Genomic DNA, 18346 nt, shown 5'->3' with positions numbered 1-18346 from the left:
GTTGGTGGGGGTGTTGCATTTTTTCAAGGAGGCTTTGAGGGTGACCTTGAAGTGTTTTCTCTGCCCTCCTAGGACTCGCCTGCCAAGTCTTAGCTCGGAGTAGAGTGCTTATTTCAGGAGTCCAGTATCGGGCATGCGGACAATGTGGTCCACCCATTGAACCTGATCGAACGAAGTGAATGTCTTGATGCTGGGGATGTTGGCCTGAGAGAGAATGCTGACGCTGGTGTGCTTATCCTGCCAATGAATTTGCAGGACTTTGCAGAGGCAGCGTTGGTGGTACTTCTCCAGTGCTTTGAGGTGCCAACCGCTTCTAGTCCATAGTCTATAGTTCGTAGTGTAAGTTTCCCTTGGGTGTTTTTGACGCACCCCCACATTACACTAGTTCTAGATCTGGGAGTGATTACTGTACTGAACAGATGAATGAGTCACTGACAAATACCTCGGTCTCAACCGTCAATGCTTTATTAAAGCTACCTCAACACAGCAAAACTACAAGTAAATACAGTGACGATGCAGTACAGTCCAAAACCCTGACGTGTCTAATCCGCCCCTATCGCGAAGTACCCAATGTCTAAACCCTCTGCTCGGATCCACAGTATACCACCAAATCTATACCGATCGGCTGGGCGTACCCCTATGGTCCTTGCAGCAAAACCTCTCCACTAAAGCCCTTCTAAGGCTTGGTTGGGAGAATACATAACACCTCCTCACACAGTGGCTATGGTCTTAAAGATGCGTGGGCAAGGATGATGCTCATCGATTCGTTGGCTTACTCGCCGCTTCTCCTGGTGAAAATGTGTCTCTTCTGGTTCCGTACTGTCTATGGTATCCAAGTCCCAGTCTCAAGATTAGCTTCACAGTTGAATAGCGAGGCTCTGATTGCTCGTTGTTTGTTTCTTCGTCTGGGACGGAGAGGAGTGCTCGGTCCTTGTAGAGGTGAAGCAAGCAAGAGAGAACGAGCGCGATGGCCACGTGGCCACCTTTTATATCCAAAGTCTGTTTGTTTCTCCTGGCCAAATAAAGTTTTTCCTTGTTTTGAGGCTTCTGTCTGAGTGGCCCATGTGTATTCCAGTGATGGCTGGTGATGGGTTTTCACTTCCAACCTGTCTGGGGCTTAATGGCTTTTTTTTGTTCTGGTTTCCCGCCTCCCGGGATTATCTCATCCAGGCAATGGCTTGATCACTGACCAGTTTACATCTGATCTATCTCTGACGAGTTTACATTGCTTAACAATGGACCCTCCACCTTTGCCCATTACCTGTGATGAGTTGCCTTCTCCTGGCCATTGTAACTTGTCCCAGACCACCCCCGCCCATCAGATGTGGATTTCGTGTACAACATGGAAAAATACCTGGGCTCCTCCCACAACAGGCTGCCAGCTCTTTCTGCAGTGAGTAATATTAAAACGCAATGTCCAGATAATGCCCAACAATCCTTGGGGAGCCGATGCTTACATAGTCTGAAGCATATAGGAGGGTGGATATCACTACTGCTTTGTAGACCATGAACTTGGTGCCAGGTTTGAGATCCTGGTCTTCGAACGCTCTCTTCCTCAGGTAGCCGAAGACTGCACTGGCACACTGAAGGCAGCATTGGATTTAGTCATCGATATTTGCCGTTGCTGATAGTAGGCTCCTAAGGTATGGGAAGTGGTCCACATTGTCCAAGGTCTCATCATGAATCTTGATAACTGGGGAGCAGTACTGTTTGGCGGGGGCAGGTTGGTAGAGTACCTTTGTTTTACTGATGTTTAATGTGAGGCCCAGACTCTCGTACATTGAAGGTGTCGATGATGATTTGGATTTCGGCCTCCGAGTGTCAAACGCAAGTATCATCTGCATATTGTAATTCACTGACAGAGATTGGAGCAACCTTGGATCTGGACTGGAGGCGTCAGCGGTTGAATAATTTTCTGCTTGTCCTGTAGATTAACTCTACTCCAGTGGAGAGCTTACTAAGGGTGAGATGAAGCATTTCAGCAAGGAAGTTTGAGAAGAGCATTGGTGCAATGACACAGCCTTACTTGACCCTAGTCTACGCTTGCATTGGGTCTGTGGTGAATCCTTTGGTAAAAATCACGGCTTGCATGTCACCGTGAAGTAGGCGGAGGATGGTGACGAATTTTTGAGGAGAGACACTTCATAATCCCTCACGGTTGACATGGTCAAAGGCCTTTGTGAGGTCAAAGAAAGCCATGTACAGAGATTGATGCTGCTCACTACATTTTTCTTGGATTTGTTGCACGGCGAAGATCATGTCCGTTGTGCTCCTTCGTGAGCGAAATCCGCATTTCAACTCTGGGAGGAGCTCTTCAGCCACTGGGAGGATTCTTGCGCTGATTTTCCCTGCAGCAGACAGCAGGGAAACTCCTCTAATTACCGCAGTCAGACTTGTCCACTTTCTTGAAGATGGTCATGATTACGGTGTCTGAGATCTCTTGGCATGCTCTCCTTTCAAATAAGAGAGATGAGGTAATGGATTCATGCCAAGAGTACTTCTCGGCCATGCATCAGTACTTTGGCGGGGATTCCATCTGCTCCTGAGGCTTTGTTGTTTTTCAGTTGTCGGATGGCCTTTTCAGTCTCATGCCGGGCTGGGATTGTGCTGAGGTGGTGATGGGTAGCATGCTGTGGGATGGAGTCAAGGACACTCGCGTCAAGTCTTGGTTGAAAAGATCCTCAAAGTGCTTCTTCCAGCGGGCACTGACTGCCTCTCTGTCCTTGATGAGAACCTCGCTGTTCTTGGTTTTCAGTGGGATAAGACTTTGAGTGCTTGGGATGTAGGTGGACTTAACTGCGCTAAAACATCCACGCACGTCGTGATTGTCGGCTAGATTCTCCTCCTGCGGTTTTCGACCCACCATTTTTCTTTAGGTCACGAGTTTTATGCTTTCTTTCACTCAAGTTGTTTCCAATTCAGAAATGCCTTACATTTGCGATTTATTAGCTCCTGGATCTCCTGGTCATTCTCATCGAACCAGTCTTGATGTTTTCTGGTAGAGTAACCAAGAGTCTCTTCGCAGGTCCTAATTATGCTGGACTTGAGGGCAGACCAGGCACTATGAACACTCTGCGGCTCCGGTTCATTGGAGGTTGGCTGAGTAGGGCTTTCTTTGCAGGGTCTTTGGGCTAGAACCTGCACTTTTTTTGCATGCTTACCGCCTACTTAACACCCATTTTACCGCTGAAATGACACATAACGCCCAGATAGTGCCCATTTAGCCACAAAATGGAAACTGGCGCCCATTTTTAGGAAGCTTATCATCAAACATTACTTTCCCCATGTGCTTAAGGCCGGGAAAAAATATTACCGCCCGCCCACTTTTTGGGCGGAATCATCAGAAGGGGCGAAATCAACGCCCATAATATTGGCCAGTGTTAATTTCTTCACCCGGAGAGTGGTGAACCTGTGGAATTCTCTACCACGGAAAGTTGTTGAGGCCAATTCACTAAATATATTCAAAAAGGAGTTAGATGTAGTCCTTACTACTGGGGGGATCAAGGGTATGGTGAGAAAGCAGGAATGGGGTACTGAAGTTGCATGTTCAGCCATGAACTCATTGAATGGTGGTGCAGGCTCAAAGGGCCGAATGACCTACTCCTGCACCTATTTTCTATGTTTCTATGTTTCTATGTTGTGGTCGTGGATCAGACCTGCCATATCCATGGGACCTCCGCGGTGTCGGCGCCATCCTGGGGACAAATGGGATGCCCTGTGGCGAGGTGCTTTGGGCTGGTACCTCCAGAATGGAGGAGGGAATGACTGGAGGACCGCCTAGATGACCTTGGGGTGGAATGGCTTCTGGAGTGTGGTGATACAGGTTCCTCGAAATCTGCGCTTTCATCCATGAGAACAGACTGAGCGGATTGACGGGCGAGAATTGGAGCTACTCAGCACCAGATGTTGAATCGTCCGAAGAGCCGGGTGCCACGCCCCCACCTTCTGGCCTCTGGTCTTGCCTTGGGACGCGCTGCTGCCTGAGCTGCAAAACACAAATGAGGCTATTCGAGGAGAAGGGGGTGCTCGGGTGACAAGGTGAGTCCAGCTACACACAGCATATGCACGACAAAAGCACCACTGCTCTTAAAATCATTGCAGACATCACATTTCATGACCATCAACACATTTGCATTCCAATGATTTTCATTCCGCCATCATTATTTCTATGACATTTTTAGAGATCATCTATCATATATGATGGTTCGGATATGAGTGGGTTTTTGTCAAGCATATGCTGTGTGTAGCGCTGGACTCACCTTGTCACCCTAGCACCCCCTTCTCCTCTATTGACTTTACATCACACAATGGTGTAAGCTTTACTCACTGGGCATCACTTCAGGCTCTGCAGATGCATCTGTGGCTGTCTGGGAGTGCTTCCCCATGAGTGTGAGCACACGCTCCTCCATCTCTGATGTCGCTGGGCACTGGTGGCCCCCCACCCGTTCGCCTCTGCACGGACCTCATCGTCGATAGCTTCTTCTGTAAAAGGTGACCGGACGATATGGCATGAATCATTGAGTGATATCATTGCTAGGTACTGTCAAAGAGAATGATACAGCACATAACCGACAGATGTAATAATGATTATTATGAAAATGATCATTCTTTACCTAAAGACGTACACCGTGACCGCAGGCTTTGAGTAAAACATTCCCGGTAAAAGTGAAAGACCTCACATCTGATAGTCATTCAAGACTGTTACAAATCAAATTATATAAATACATAAGTACATGTAAATCAATGTAATACTTACTCTTGCGGATCCCACAAGATCGTTCCATCATTTGCGGCATTGGTTGCCCTCACTCACCTTTGTTGCCTCGGTCCATATCCTCTGGATATGCCTTTAGGGTGGGCTTCCAACACCCTCCTTGTGTCAAATCACCCTCAGCATGATTCGACCTCCTGCAGGAGGGTGGCATTTGCCTCGTCCAAGAACCTCCTGGCTCTTTTGCGTCCTCCAATGTGCTACTCTCCACCCTCACTGCTCTCTCCAGCGTCAGTCTCCACATCGTGCTGTGATGCCTCCTTCTCTCTCTCCATTATAGGCCAAATTCAGGCAAATATGTGGCTGGTAACAGCTAATTTTTGTTTGCCTACTTGCTGTGAAGCTCTAAAGTCTCAGTCCTTCCTCTCAAAGCAGCCACACCACACTCAGCCACGTTTTCAGTCCCTCTTAGTTCCCTCTCCCCCCCTCTCTCTCTCTCTCTCTCCTCTTCTGCGCATGACATGACCCTTGACCTCCTGAATTGCAGGAATCGAACTTTGCCATGCCATTGCTAAGGACAACCACACTTTACAACAGAAGGTCAAAAAAATTTTATGCTACCGCCCATTTTATATTGCTTGCGGTAACAGCCATTTTCAAAAATGGAAACTAGGTGCTTTGAGTGGGTGATCTGAAAACCCTTTTTTAACGCCCACGCCAGAAATATCGCCTGTTTTTGGGCGATAATCACAAAAGTGGAGGTTCTAGCTTTTTGAGTGCCTCATCGCTGATCTTTTTGCGGCAGCATTTCTGTTGCCCCCGCCGTTTTGAGACTACATTGATGGAGGTATCAGAGCAGAATAGACGATAGTCAGTCTAGCAGTCGTCCGCTCCTATCACGGCACGAGTAATATGGACATCCTTGTGGTCCCTCACTCAGACGATGATGTGGTCTGCAGATGCCAATGCTTGGAGCGAGGGTGTTGCCAGGAGGTCTTGTACTTGTCTTTCTGACGTAACAAGTCCATGCATGTATTATTTGGTCTGACTGGCATATCCATAGGGCATCTCTATAGGCATTTTGTCCACATGTTTACAGTGAGAGGGCAATATACCCAACTATTTATGTACCTATTAGAATGTACTTGTAAATTTAAGTATTCACCTAAATATGTACAGGTATTTTTTATGTGCGTGACATACAGCTCAAATGTATTTTTATTTGCTCAGTTATGTAAACGTTTCAGATGACAGATCCCCAAGAGGAAATTGAGCAGCTTTCTGCTGTGTAGCAAGCTGTCAAAAGGATGTTGGCTGCTTCCTTTGTGGATCAAGTAACTCAGCAAATGTAAGAAACTTGATTTTTTTTTTTAAAACCTGATCATAAATATAGGAAGTATAAATTAGATCTCGCTCAGCAAAATGTGTATGAGAAAAATTACTCCTGTTAAAAGATATTTTGTGTGTTGATACGAAAATAAAAGGCTCTCCACTGTTTTGGTTCTGCTATAAATACTGCTGTCGCAAGCACTATTTCTACTTATAAAAGTTACAGTTCTGGAACTCCCAATAGCTGGGATAATCAGAGGAAAACCAGTGAATTCTGGCATGGCGATTGTTTTTAATTCCCGGAGGTTTGTGAAGATGTGAAAAAAAAGTGTCTATCAGACATATCAAATAAAAATAAATAACTTTCATTGAATAGAATGACCCATAATCTGCATGCAAATGCATTCTGACATTACAACAGTGACTATGCTTCAAAAGTACTTCATTGGCTGTAAAGTGTTTTGAGATGTCCAGAAAGGTCTTTAAAGACGCTATATAAATACAAGTCTTTTTAAAATTAGTAAAGGATATGTGGCAGAAATTGTCTCTCTATTTTGGGCAGAAGCGTATGATAAGTGTTATTAAAGACATTTCTTTTTAGGTCACCATTACATTTACTGTTACTAGTGAGTGATTTTAAAAAGGTGGAAACAAGCCAATTGTGTTGTTCCACTGAGTCTAACCACTGTTGTGAGAGCGCTGATCTCAAATGAGGTGCGGTGAGGAAGTCTGACGTTCAACATGCAGCTAACAGGAAGCAAGCTGAATGAAATTCGGGGAACTGTACAAATTTAAAGCTTTGAAATAGACTGAAACATTCTGAAGGTAAGCAAAGTTAATTTAAACATAAAACAGTGATAAATGCTGCCTTTGGCATTCCCAATACTTCAGTGAATTAATATTTGAAGCCAATCTAAATTTGAAGGTTCAAAAGGTCTGCAACAGATGAAGCTTTATTTTAGAATACTCTAGTTAAAACCACAAGCGATTTAGAGGAACTGAAACATGACTGTAGAATTGACGTTTGCAGCATCTATCAATCGGACTCAAAACATGTTAAGCATCAGAAGCTGTTTTGAAATAAAATGCAAAACAAACATGGGAAAAACATCTTTATTGTGAAAGTATTTTATCAGACATATAAATTAATTTGAAAACCAGTTGTGCTGCTTCTGGTTCACGTAAAATTCTGAGTAACATTTAACATGGTTCAGAACAGAAGATGCATAAATGTTATATTGTGATGTGACTTTCTTCTGAAGGAAGCTCTTGTAAAATATACTTCTATGGATTTGCAGTGCAAATATGACAACCAGAAAAGTGCTAATCTTTTGGTAAAATGCTGATCTGACAAATGTATTTTGTTATACAATGTTCAGCACTAAAGCAGTACTTTAAGTACTGAATCGTTATTACAGGAAGTTAGCTTCCTATACATGTACTTCATTTTCAGAACATATTTAAATCAATAAAATCAATACCATGCTACCAGTATTTTTGAACATGATAGATTGTTGGAGTACAGATCTGATTGAGGAAGTATAACATTGGTCCATTTCAATAAACTCTTGACAGGAGAAATACCCTGTTCAACCCTTTTGAATATGAATACAGGTTTTTAAATACTGTATTTTTATTTAATTTTTAAATTAGTACTGAATATTTAAAATTATAACCTCCATGAGGGCAGCTAATGTTTCCATTAATTGTGTTGAAAAGTACAAAACCCCTTCATGTACATTTTTTTTCTAGTAGATGACTGGTTGAACAATGAATGCATGCACATCATCAGTGGGACAGGCAGTTGAAATCTGGGGAACAACTTAGTATTAGTATAAGGAGGTGTATGTTGAGAATTCTAAACTTTTAAATAAAAATCACAATTTTATTAATAGAAATGTCTTACATTCTTGTGAGCAACTGACTCCATATTAAATTGATTTCATAATGTAAAGGAACATGAAGCTCATACAATGGAAGTGTAAGGCTAAGTGTTGTTTAACAACGTTATTGAAATAGTGGACTAATAGTTGAGCACTTATAGGTGTCTGAAATTTCAGCGTCAGGTGCAGACATGGTTGAGACCATAATATCTGCCTCAGTGTAATGGAGTGTATGGAAAATAAAATAAAACTACATCAGGGTGGCAACATGTGGCGTCAATGTGCTCAGCTAGCTCAAATTGAAAATAGTATTTTTAATGAAGTGTTCAAGAAGTTCTCCTGCTTTTCATTGTCAGGGGGTGAGGGCAGTTAAAGGGGTTTAATTTTTAGATAACATTTTGTATGTTACTATAATAGCGATATCCACCTTTGTGCTGCTAACCCATCCTACTTAGCGAATTATGTGTTTTTTTAAGAAATAAGAACTGGAGATGCATCTTTTACATGAAGCAAAAGCTATGAGAATTGGAATGTGTGTGGGCTTTTCAGTGAAGTGCTAACATAAGCCTTAAGTTCAGTGTTTTTGCTAAATACTAGCTGATTTAGCAACTGTGTTGAGAGATCCGTACATTAAATTTCTTGTATTAAACAGGAAATATGAAAAAGTGTGACTTTTGAAGCCTGAAGAGGCTTTGCTAATGGATTGGAAATGTTAACCTGTAGAGAGAATTGTTTTGTCTAGCATTTTATTTTAAAAATACAGATGAATATGATTTGCATTTAAATATATCGTAAGATTTGTCTATCCATCTCACCAGCAGCAAAGATTTGTAGATTTACAGATGCAGACAACTTACTGGCTTTATTATCTGCTCTGTTGATGGTCAAAAACTACAGTGACAGCTGAGGAATGTGGGGTTTGAGTGTACATAACGGAAGTGTCTGAATAGAAGTAGAATGCTTCCATTTTGTCTTATGATCGCTGAGACAGGAATATATTTTTTTATACCAGCTTACAATTGCATTTAAACTTACTGAATAAGACTGAGTTTGCAAAAATATATTTAATTTTGCAGCTAATACTTTATCATTGAAAACAATTCAAAATGTATTTACGTTAATTCAGTAAACTTCAGTACTATAAGTTATATAAGGAATATGATTATAAAAAGTCAGTATATTAATACATATATGCTGTGGTTGATAAAAGCTATTATACATTTTTTATCTAAAGACTTTTATCGTATTTAGATGAAAAGAATTTGACTAGTTTCTAAAATCAAAGAAGTTCCTTAAAATGGCTCCTCGGTAAACGCTTAAAAAAACCAGTGCTGTAACACAAAACTTTACTATAAAAGTCTCATCTGGTAGTGTCAACATATTTTCAAGAGACAGCTACAGAAAGCAGTCCCATTTGCTGACAATTGCATAAATGTCTCATTCTACCTATTGTGTTCCTAACACAGATGAGACTGCACACAAGGAGGTTAAAGTAACAATGACCTCAGTCTTTAATAAGACACTCCAGAGTGAGGAACAGGACTTAGGGGCTGGCTTATATCAGTGCTCCCAAGGGATGCTGGGATCCCTTGGAACTTCAGGGGATGCGCTCCCTGGTGGCGGAACATGGGAGTGCATGCTTTAGAGAAACACAACATCACCACCCCCCCCAAAGTCAAAGTGAAAACTATTTACAAGCTGAAGCGGTCGGGAGCCTTTCTTTCCCTGGTGCAAATGTCTGTTCTGGTGTGTTGGCTGTGCCTTCCGCTGGGCTGGCATGATGTTGGCCCTGCAGGGTTGCTGGGCTGTTGGGTTCGATTTCCTGGTCCGGCGTGGTGTCGTTGATCCTTTGGGTGTGTGTTGTGGGCTCGAAAAAGGTGGTGTCTGCTGTGGGTTGTTAGAAACATAGAAACATAGAAACATAGAAAATAGGTGCAGGAGTAGGCCATTCGGCCCTTCTAGCCTGCACCGCCATTCAATGAGTTCATGGCTGAACATGCAACTTCAGTACCCCATTCCTGCTTTCTCACCATACCCCTTGATTCCCCTAGTAGTAAGGACTTCATCTAACTCCTTTTTGAATATATTTAGTGAATTGGCCTCAACAACTTTCTGTGGTAGAGAATTCCACAGGTTCACTACTCTCTGGGTGAAGAAATTCCTCCTCATCTCGGTCCTAAATGGCTTCCCCCTTATCCTTAGACTGTGTCCCTGGTTCTGGACTTCCCCAACATTGGGAACATTCTTCCTGCATCTAACCTGTCTAACCCCGTCAGAATTTTAAACGTTTCTATGAGGTCCCCTCTCATTCTTCTGAACTCCAGTGAATACAAGCCCAGTTGATCCAGTCTTTCTTGATATGTCAGTCCCGGGAATCAGTCTGGTGAACCTTCGCTGCACTCCCTCAATAGCAAGAATGTCCTTCCTCAGGTTAGGAGACCAAAACTGTACACAATACTCCCGGTGTGGCCTCACCACGGCCCTGTACAATTGTAGCAACACCTCCCTGCCCCTGTACTCAAATCCCCTCGCTATGAAGGCCAACATGCCATTTGCTTTCTTAACCGCCTGCTGTACCTGCATGCCAACCTTCAATGACTGATGTACCATGACACCCAGGTCTCGCTGCACCTCCCCTTTTTCTAATCTGTCACCATTCAGATAATAGTCTGTCTCTCTGTTTTTACCACCAAAGTGGATAACCTCACATTTATCCACATTATACTTCATCTGCCATGCATTTGCCCACTCACCTAACCTATCCAAGTCGCTCTGCAGCCTCATAGCATCCTCCTCGCAGCTCACACTGCCACCCAACTTAGTGTCATCCGCAAATTTGGAGATACTACATTTAATGCCCTCGTCTAAATCATTCAGGGCAGTCTGTGAACCGCAGCCTCGTTTGGTCCAGGTGCTTTCTGCAAATTTGTCCATTGTCTAGTTTGACTACAAACATCCTACTCCCTTCTTTAGCTATCACCGTGCGCGTGATCCACTTGGATCATGTCCATAGTTTAGCACACACACAGGGTCATTCAGATCAATTTCCCGTGACACAGTGGCACGACCATCGTTTACATTTTGTTGCTGCCGCCTGCTCTCTACCTGATCATGCAGGTTGGGGTGAACCAGAGAGAGTCTGGTTTTAAGTGTCCTTTTCATGAGTAGATCAGCCGGGGGCACCCCTGTGAGCGGGTGGGATCTCGTGCTGTAGCTGAGCAGTACACAGGCGGGTTTGGAGTGAGCCTTCTGTGACTCGTTTAAGGCTCTGTTTGTTTGTACTGCCCGCTCTGCCTGCCCACTGGAGGCTGGTTTAAACGGGGCCGAGGTGACATGTTTGATTCCATTGCGGGTCATGAATTCTTTAAATTAGGCACTGGTAAAACATGGCCCGTTGTCACTGACCAGTATGTCAGGCAGGCTGTGGGTGGCAAACGTGGCCCTCAGGCTTTCAATGGTGGCGGTGGCAGTGCTTCCCGACATTATTTCACATTCAATGCATTCTGAAAAAGCATCCACCACCACCAGGAACATTTTACAGAGAAACGGGCCCGCATAGTCAACATGGATCCTCGACCATCGTCTGGAGAGCCAGGACCACAAACTTAGTGGTGCCTCTCTGGGCACGTTGCTCAACTGAGCACACACGCTGCATTGCTGTACACAGGACTCTAAGTCAGAGTCAATACCGGGCCACCGCATGTGGGATCTGGCTATCGCTTTCATCATTACTATACCCGGGTGTGTGCTGTGGAGATCCGAGATGAACGTCTCCCTGCCCTTTTTTTTGTAGCACTACGCGATTACCCCACAACAGGCAGTCTGCCTGAATGGACAGCTCATCCTTTCGCCTGGAACGGCTTGATTAGCTCTTGCATTTCAATGGGGATGCTGGCCCATGCAGTACACAGTTTTTTTACGAGGGATCTTGGCTGGTCCAAGTCCTAATCTGGCGGGCCGTGACAGGTTATTTATCATTTTCAAACGCTTCCATGACCATCAACAAGTCTGCGGGCTGCGCCACCATCAACAAGTTTGCAGGCTGCGCCATTTCCACCCCGTGGTGCGCAATGGTAGCCGACTGAGAGCATCCGCACAGTTCTCTGTGCCTGGCCTGTGGCGGATGGTATAGTTATACGCTGATAGCGCGAGTGCTCACCTTTTGTATGCGGGCTGAGGCATTCGTATTTATCCCCTTGTTTTCAGCGAACAGGGATGTGAGGGGCTTGTGATTGGTTTTGCAGCTCAAATGTGAAGCCAAACAGGTACTGATGCATTTTCTTTACCCCGAACACAGACGCTAATGCCGCTTTCTCAATCATGCTGTAGGCCCTCTCGGCCTTAGACAAGCTCCTGGAAGCATAGGCGACAGGTTGCAACTTCCCCTCAACGTTAGCTTGTTGTAATACACACCCGACTCCGTATCACATGCTCGCACAAGTCTTTTACACGGGTTATACAATACAAGTCGCTTGTTGCAGCATAAAATGTTTCTGGCTTTCTGAAAAGCAATTACTTGTTTTTTTTCCCCATACCCAGTTCTCACCTTTACGCAATAACACATGTAGGGGCTCTAAGAGGGTGCTTAAACCCGGTAGGAAGTTACCAAAATAGTTGAGGAGTCCCAGGAATGACCGCAGCTCCATGACGTTCTGTGGCCTGGGCGCATTCCTGATAGCCTCTGTCTTGGTGTCTATGGGCCCTATCCTGTCCGCCGCGATCTTTCTCCCCAAAAACTCCCCTTCAGTTGCCATGAAGATACATTTTGACCTCTTCAGCCGCAGCCCTACGCGATCCAGTCACTGGAGGACCTCCTCCAGGTTTTGTAGGTGCTCGACGGTGTCCCGACCCGTGACCAATATGTCGTTCTGAAAAACCATCGTGCGTGGTACCGACTTGAGTAGGCTCTCCATGTTTTTCTGGAAGATCGCTGCAGCCGACCAAATTCCAAACTGGCATCTATTGTAGATGAACAGTCCCTGGTGCGTGTTGATGCAGGTGAGGCCCTTCGAAGACTCCTCCAGCTCCTGCATCATGTAGGCTGAAGTCAGATTGAGCTTGGTGAACATCTTGCCTCCTGCCAGCAAATAGGTCGTCTTCCTTAGGTAGCGGGTATTGGTCCTGTAGCAAGAAACGATTAATAGTTACTTTATAATCGCCGCAAATCCTGACCGTGCCATCACTTTTGAGTACTGGAATAATCGGGCTGGCCCACTCGCTGGGGAGATGATGCCCTCGCGTTGCAGCCTGTCCAGCTCGATTTCCACTCTCTCCCTCCTCATGTGAGGTACCGCTCGCGCCTTGTGGTGAATGGGTCGTGCCTCTGGGACCAAGTGGATCCGCACCTTCGCCCCAGAAAAGTTTCCAATGCCTCTGATGCCTCATCAACATGTGACAGTGCTCGGATGTCATCCCAGTTCCAGCGGATTTTGCCCAGCCAGCTCCTTCCAAGCAGTGTGGGGCCATCGCCCGGGACAATCCAGAGTGGCAGTTTGTGCACCGTGCCCTCATAGGTGACCTTGACCATGGCGCTGCCCAGGATAGTGATAAGCTCTTTGGTGTACATTCTCAGTTTCATGTGGATGGGGCTCAGGGCTGGTCTGAGTGCCTTGTTGCACCACAATCCCTCAAACATCTTTTTACTCATGATGGCTTGGCTAGTGCCAGTGTCCAGTTCTTTGACTACGGGTAAGCCATTCAATTTTACCTTTAGCATTATAGGTGGACATTTCGTCGAAAATGTGTGCACCCTGTGTACTTCAGCATCTGCCTCCTCTCTCTCAGGCTCGAAATTGCTTTGATCCACCATGGACCGATCTTCCTCTGCCATGTGGTGGTTAGCAGGTTTTGCAGAGCTTGCAGCTCATCTGCAAGCTTGTTGGAGGTGCCCCATTGTTCCACAACTCTTGCAAACCTACCCTTTGAAGCGGTATGAATAGGCTGAATGGAAGCCTCCACAACGCCAACAAGGTGTGAATTGCCTTGCATCCATCCTTTGTTGCGGACTCTGAGTCATCTGGGTCACCTGAGGCCTGCTGGCAGTTGCAGACTCGTGGTTTCTGCCCTGTACCTTTCTGCTCGCAAACACTGTTCAAGTTAATTTATAAACATTGCTGGCAATTGTGTGCTGAGAGAATTGTTTGGTGTTATCACTGGTGGACATAAATGCCTGTGCTATCGCAATGGCCTTTCTGAGGGTCGGTGTCTCTACAGTCAAAAGTTTTCGTAGGATGGTCTCATGGCCAATGCCCAGTACAAAAAAGTCTCTGAGCATTTGCTTCAGGTAGCCATCAAACTCGCATTGTTCTGCAAGTCGCCTTAGCTCAGCGACGTAGCTCGCCACTTCCTGACCTTCAAATCGCTGGCACGTGTAGAACCGATACCTTGCCATCAGCACGCTCTCCCTCGGGTTAAGATGCTCCCGAAGCAATGTGCACAGCTCCTCATATGACTTCTGTGGGTTTCACCGGAGCCAGAAGATTCTTCATGAGGCTGTAGGTCAGTGCCCCGCAGACTGTGAGGAGGACCGCTCTCCTTTTTGCAGCGCTTCCTTTTCTGTCCAGCTTGTTGGCTACAAAGTACTGGTCTAGCCGTTCGACATAGGCTTCCCAGACCTCGCCCTCCGAGAACTTTTCCAGGATGCCCACGGTTTGCTGTATCTTTGCATTGGATTTGTGTACTCATCGCTATTATTGTGTTCCTAACACAGCTGAGACTGCACACAGGGAGGTTAAAGTAAAAGTGACCTCAGTCTTTAATAAGACACTCCAGAGTGAGGAACAAGCCTTGGGGGCCGGCTTATATTAGTGCTCCCAAGGGATGCTGGTTTCCCTTGGGACTTCTGGGGATGCGCTCCCTGGTGGCAGAACATGGGATGCTTTACAGATACACAACACTACCCAACTAGCTCTTAATTTTGGAGATCAGCTCTTCCACAAACATTCTGAACATTTGGCTCTATTTTTAAAAATTATGTGAGCAAAAATTGTTTGAAGATTGTAAATCTTTAAGAGCCATCTAGTGTGTAGGCTGACTATTATCTGTACCTGTGTCAATAGCATGAGCTATCTTGAGAACTGGGAAACAATTACTAAGCCAGAAATGGCTCTTGTAAATAATGTGTTAATTAAAATATAGCTTGGCCTGTTGCTAACTGCAAGATTCAATTTTTCAAGAAAATAATTCTGCTCATGAAACTGTAATGTGCTCCCAGCGGAGGAGGAACACTTTTTAAACTTACAATACATTTACCTGTTTTTCAAGTGTTATATTATTTATGGTGGTTAGTAGTTATAGTGAAAAAGTAAAAAAGCATAAAACTACATCACAAGATAGGATTTTGTTTTTTTAAGCAATTTAATAAATACTGTATTAAAACATTCCCTGGAGGGGGTAATTCTAGAAGACTGTTGTGATCATTGTTCCCTCTAATTTTTTTTTGTGCGAAGTCCCTCAACGGCCGCACATGCACGGTATCTTCCATCGACAGCAATTGGTGATTGGCCTGCGCGGGACCTCCCGATTGGTGCATGGCCATGCACCCGAGGGGGAACATTGGCTGTGATACTGATGTATCTTTTCTAATGTATATTCCCTCAATTTTGCAAACCATGTGGAGCAGTTACATTAGAGAATTAAAATATTTGACCCCAATTTTGTGTCTCTTCCCCCTCTTACTTTTCTATCAGCTGTCAATAGTTGGAATATTTACATTTTTAAACTATAAATAAAACACAGTTGACTCTAATCAGTGACTGTTTGCCTGAGAAATTTTCAAAAATCACTTTTTGAAAAGTGAACTCTACTAGAATGAGGCAAGTCACTTGCTCTCACACTTTTTTCTTTTATTAACAAAAAAAATCACAAATAAATGTTACCTGGATAAAGCTTTTGAAATTTGTTCTGTTTACCATCAAATAAGTATTGCTGAAGGATGAGGAGAAACTGACTAACTACTGCCTATGTATCCCAGAAAAGTATACACATTGCACATGCTCAGACAGCAGGATCTGCCTTCAGCAAACAGCATCAGTGCTCTCGTCAAAAATATCAAGCCTAAGCTTTTAAAGGAGGGGGAGATATACAAGTAAATCCTTCAAAGTATTAAGACAATTCAATTGGTTAATTTAATCATGTTATTGTTTGTTTTTACCTTCTTTAAAATCTCTGGTCATTACAAATTTCAATTACTGAGAAATTGGTATGAGTTTTTTTTCTAAAAAAGTGCCTTGGCTGATTTTGATTGGGTCACCTTTGCATTATTTTCTTGGTATGTTCTCCTCACTGGACATTCAGAATTGAATGTTTTTGTAAGATAAGTAATTTCTGATTTGCAGTTTTCTAGCTGCTTTGCACATTTTAGATTCATACATTCCCTACCTCTTCAATTCTGATTGGCTCAAAGTAAAACAGCAGCAAATTATTGTCATTCTGGCCAAATGTAGACCCTGGATAATCTTGAGGTTAATTTGAAACTATGAGAGCACCCAAGAGGTTGAAAATCTTAGAAGCAGATTGATATACCTGAAAGAAAAGAGATCTATTTGTTTTGAAAAAGAATTAAGTAAGCCAGACATTTCACCCCTAGTCCAGATCTGCAGCCTCAAATTTTCATGAAACTTTTAACATGCACGTTTCCCTCACCAAAAGACAATTAAACTCTGACCTTGCCCTGTGTTTACTTAACAGCAATTCGACTGTGGATTATCAAGGAACACTGCTTCATCTTAGCATCCAAGTAATACATTTTGCATTATATAGTATAATAGTGCTGTCCTTCTAAAACAGCATAACATCCAACTTAAAATTCTAATTGTTATGTCCTTGGATGCTCTGATAATGACTCCACGAGGCAATGTGTTGTACTTGAACTGTAGTGACCGTAGTCCTTTATTGATAACTCCAGAGTGAGGATCACACCTGGTGGCCTGCCTTTTATACTAGGCCAGGCACACCTGTACAGGTAACCTACGAGTCTCCCACTGCTGTGCCCTCTGGTGGCACACCTTGAGATAGTACCAACAGTAGCCATGTAGGATACATGACACTAATTCTGACTAGTAAAGAAAAGCAACCAATTTAAAACAAAAATTGAACTAATCAAATCATCATTTTTTTTTTGATAAGTATTATATATTTGATAATAACTAAACTTTTACAATAAGGGCTGTAACACAATAAAAGGAGGGATTATTATCCGCATCTGTCAGAGGGTTGGTGCCTGAAGTTCCTGGTCTTTCTGGGAGGGGAGAGGAAAAGAGGGAGGAAAGAGGGAGACAGACAAATCAGGGAAGAAGGGAAAGAAACTAGATGTGAAAGGCAGACAAAGAAAATGGGAGACCTGCAGAAGGAAGGAGAGATTTGGAGGATTAAAGAGTAATGCAATCAGTTAAAGACGATGACAAATTAAATTGAAACATATACAGAGAAAGGCGATTTAGAGAGTGGAAGACAAACAAATACAGGTGAAATGGAGAGAATTGGAGAGTTAGGTGAGTGTAATGTATTTGTTTCATTTGTTCTTTGCTTAAAAATTCATAACAACAAATTGCTAGCAAAGGTTTACCAATCACACTACACATTACCAGTTCATCCACCAGGCTCATAACCACTTGCTTCATCGTAGATCTCCTGAACCCAACTGGCTGGGGTTTTATTGAGTCTTGTGAACGTCACGTGACTGGCTAAGCCACTCACAATTTAACAGCTCTACAACTATTTTGTTGCATCTGTAAATCAAAATGCAAATCAAATGCCCCCTTATTAAAAGGGCACTAAAACCGACAATTTGAACAAATTAAACTTTAAACTTAAAACGGTCAAATTAAAATTTGGTTGCCAGGGGTGATGATGTACTCCAGTCCCTCTGGCGCCCACCTCTCGTGGAAGCCGCGAACGTAGCGTTGGACACCGCGCGCTCCATCTCCGGGGCCACCCTGGCTCGGATGTAACCGCGGAAGAGAGGCAGGCAGTTGGACTGAACGACCGCCCGCTGCCTGGACCAGGTGATGGCCTCCTTGGCCATGCCCAGGATCAGTCCTACGAGGAGGCCTTCTGACCTGCCTGCTCCCTCCGCACAGGGTGCTCAAAGATCAGGAGTGTGGGACTGAAGTGCAGAATTTGAGGAGCATCCCCTTCAAATATTGGAAGAGGGGCTGCACCCTCGCACATTCCACATATACGTGGAACACGGACTCCTCTAGACCATAGAAATTACAGGTGGCCTGGGAGCCCGTGAACCAACTTAAAAAATTATTGTACGGGACTGCTCCATGCAACACCCTCCAGGCCAAGTCCCCAATAAACAGAGGGAGGACTCCTGCATAGAGAGCACTCCATTGGGGACCCCCGCCTCCTCCAGACGGCAAGATGGTATGCCATAGCGTGTCCGGACAGCAGAAGAGGATGGCAACGTGGAGAGTGT

General features: G+C 44.2%; 1 protein-coding gene across 5 annotated transcripts in view; it reads left to right on the top strand.

The window, feature by feature from the left end:
• The window catches only part of wipf1b (WAS/WASL interacting protein family, member 1b), a 181619-nt gene that overhangs the window by 38527 nt on the left and 124746 nt on the right, over positions 1-18346 (top strand). The window contains exon 2 of one of the 5 annotated variants that reach the window (XM_070874710.1): positions 5959-6059. The exons of 2 other annotated variants lie outside the window; for them this stretch is intronic. The gene's annotated coding sequence lies outside the window, so the exon portion shown is untranslated. Of the gene's footprint in view, positions 1-5958; positions 6060-6769; positions 6866-18346 lie in introns of those variants that run through there. 2 more of the 5 variants (XM_070874709.1, XM_070874711.1) reach the window with 2 other exon arrangements.

The sequence above is a fragment of the Pristiophorus japonicus genome, chromosome 3, assembly GCF_044704955.1.
Source record: "Pristiophorus japonicus isolate sPriJap1 chromosome 3, sPriJap1.hap1, whole genome shotgun sequence".
NCBI classification, from domain to species: domain Eukaryota; kingdom Metazoa; phylum Chordata; class Chondrichthyes; family Pristiophoridae; genus Pristiophorus; species Pristiophorus japonicus.
Note: the sequence above shows the minus strand (reverse complement) of the source record. Positions and strands in the feature narration are given on the sequence as shown.